This window comes from Triticum urartu, chromosome 4A, assembly GCF_056163025.1.
Source record: "Triticum urartu cultivar PI428250 chromosome 4A, HENAU_Tu73, whole genome shotgun sequence".
In the NCBI taxonomy this organism is placed as follows: Eukaryota; Viridiplantae; Streptophyta; class Magnoliopsida; order Poales; family Poaceae; genus Triticum; species Triticum urartu.
In genome coordinates this window covers 7,017,544-7,020,864 of record NC_141876.1, presented here as the reverse complement: position 1 = coordinate 7,020,864, position 3,321 = coordinate 7,017,544, and positions in this window count along the sequence as shown.

Sequence of the window (3,321 nt, the reverse complement as noted above, 5' to 3'; positions counted from 1 at the left end):
AGGTCTATAAGTCTATGAGTTTGATATTTACAGAGAAAGTCGACCCCTAAAAATGAAGTCCTTCGACTGAAGACTTTGATAGTTTGAAGACTTTCTGAAGACTTTGAAAGTGAAGAAATTGGTGTGACCTTGAAGACTTGGTATTCATTTGAGGAACATGAAGCGTGAAGACTTTCGTTTTCGTAGTTTCATTTTCTCTTTCTTGAGTCATAGGAAACACTGTACTGTTAAAGGGGGTCGAGGAAATACTAAGGAGAAAATTTCCATGTGATGCTCAACTCAAAACCTACACCTACCAATCCCTTCGAGTGAAGCCATTGGAAATCTCATACAGTTCAGTCAATTTCTTCAGTGACAGAGACGCAGTTCTTCTAGTCACTGAGGACTTTGCTCTCACCGAGGAGTTAGGAATTCGCCAGTGCGAATTGCCTACACAGTGAGGAACATGATAGCCCTGAGGAATTTGTACCTCAAGTTTCCGACCGTTGTTGTGCTACGCGCCAGCTGTCCCAAAATATCTTGTCCACCTAACGGTCATATCATTGAAGGGCATTTATGTCTTATCATGTCGGGCTGCTCCCTACGCTATAAATAGCCGCCCCCCTACAACCACTAGCTGGTTGGCTGCTCTGAGAGAAACTGACACTTGTCATTTGAGAGCATCCCATCCTCCGAGGACTTTGAGCGAAAATCATCAAGTGAGGAAAATCCAAACCCAAACCCAAAACACCTACAAACCCAAAGTGATTGAGCATCACTGAAGAGATTGATCCTGCGTGGATCCGACGCTTTTTACCTTTGAAGACTGTGCTTCTTCCAGACGGTTAGGCGTCAAGGTCTAGAGCATCCAAGAGGAATTGTGGATCACCGAGTGACCGAGTTTGTGAAGGTTTGGAAGTCACCTGAAGACTTACCACGAGTGACTGGGCGAGGACTCCGTGTCCTTAGCTCAAGGAGAATACGGTGAGGACTGTGTGTCCAGGACTAGGTGTCCTGGAGTTTAAATACTCAGCCGCTCCAACCAGATGTACAACTGAGACAACAGTTGGAACTGGTCTACCAAATCATTGTCTTCACCAAGCCTATTGGTTCTATTTCCTCAACACTTTCATTTCCTCATTACTGTGTTGTGTGTTTGTTCATATCTGTGTTTGAAGACTTTGACTGGAGACTTTCTCAATTTCCCCAGTTCAATTTCTTCAGTCTGTTTGTCTTCATCTTGTGCTATCCTGTGTTTATGCTTCCTGTACTCTGTGTTTGTCTTCATTTCATCATGATGATCATGCATGTATTCTGCTATGTTTACTTCTGAGTACTTATTCCGCTGCTAGTAGTTCTTCGCTAAGGAATTTCCTCACCAGCAAATTCCTCAGTGAAGAATTTCATAAAAATCGCCTATTCACCCCCCTCTAGTCGATATAACGCACTTTCACGGACGAAATGGGTCGGCCCTTTGGAGTTGCTCTAAGACGGCGCTGTCAGTTATGGGAGAAGGCTGGGGAGGTGGGAGGCCGTCGGGAAAAAGTCCAGTTGGCTTCAAAATCGATGCACCTGTTGCCTGCATCGTTTTTTATATTTTTTTGGGAATCACCGGGGGGGAGCTCCCCCACCTGAATATATTACTCAAAGGACTGCCGTGGCAGTGACTAAAGAATTATATAGGCACAGTGCAACGTGCAGAGAGGTAGGAACGCCACGAGAAGATGTCCTCCTTGTCTTGTGAACTCACAAGACGATGTGACCAGAGGTCCAAAGCAGAAATAAGGTTCCTCAAGGTTATTACAGAGCTTTGGTCTATCGATCTAAAAACCATGTCATTACGTGTTGTCCAAGTCATCCAAAGCAAGTCCAGTAGGACCGAAGGCCATGCTGTGGTTGGGAGGTGAGGAGGGGTAAGGACGTCCCGTAGATCTGTGACGATGTCACTGGAAGTTGGTAGGAGCCCCATCCGTTGCCAAATCCTATTGGCAAGAGGGCATGTGATGAAGAGGTGGTTGGAGTCTTCGGTTGTCGTAGCACATCGAGGGCATATGTCTGAGTCGATGATATGCTTGCGTGCAAGGTTAACTCTAGTGTTGAGCCGGTCTTTGAAGAGTAACCATGTGAATACTTTTAGTTTCCTAGGAACCTTGGCACTCCATATGAGAGGGGCCATGAGATCGGTCTCAAGCCGAGCCATGAGGACACCATATGCATGCTTGGTGGAGAAGCAAATGCCTGTTGGAAATATGCCCTAGAGGCAATAATAAATTGGTTATTATTATATTTCCTTGTTCATGATAATCGTTTATTATCCATGCTATAATTTTATTGATAGGAAACTCAGATACATGTGTGGATACATAGACAACACCATGTCCCTAGTAAGCCTCTAGTTGACTAGCTCGTTGATCAATAGATGGTTACGGTTTCCTAACCATGGACATTGGATGTCGTTGATAACGGGATCACATCATTAGGAGAATGATGTGATGGACAAGACCTAATCCTAAGCATAGCACTAGATCGTGTAGTTCATATGCTATAGCTTTTCTAATGTCAAGTATCATTTCCTTAGACCATGAGATTGTGCAACTCCCGGATACCGTAGGAATGCTTTGGGTGTATCAAACGTCACAACGTAACTGGGTGACTATAAAGGTGCATTACAGGTATCTCCGAAAGTGTCTGTTGGGTTGGCACGAATCGAGACTGGGATTTGTCACTCCGTGTAAGCGGAGAGGTATCTCTGGGCCCACTCGGTAGGACATCATCATATGCGCAATGTGACCAAGGAGTTGATCACGGGATGATGTGTTACGGAACGAGTAAAGAGACTTGCCGGTAACGAGATTGAACAAGGTATCGGTATACCGACGATCGAATCTCGGGCAAGTAACATACCGATAGACAAAGGGAATTGTATACGGGATTGATTTAAGTCCTTGACATCATGGTTCATCCGATGAGATCATCGTGGAACATGTGGGAGCCATCATGGGTATCCAGATCCCGCTGTTGGTTATTGACCGGAGAACGTCTCGGTCATGTCTGCATGTCTCCCGAACCCGTAGGGTCTACACACTTAAGTTTCGGTGACGCTAGGGTTATAGAGATATTAGTATGCGGTAACCCGAAAGTTGTTTGGAGTCCCGGATGAGATCCCGGACGTCACGAGGAGTTCCGGAATGGTCCGGAGGTAAAGAATTATATATAGGAAGTGCTATTTCGGCCATCGGGACAAGTTTCGGGGTCATCGGTATTGTACCGGGACCACCGGAAGGGTCCCGGGGGCCCACCGGGTGGGGCCACCTGCCCCGGGGGCCACATGGGCTGTAGGGG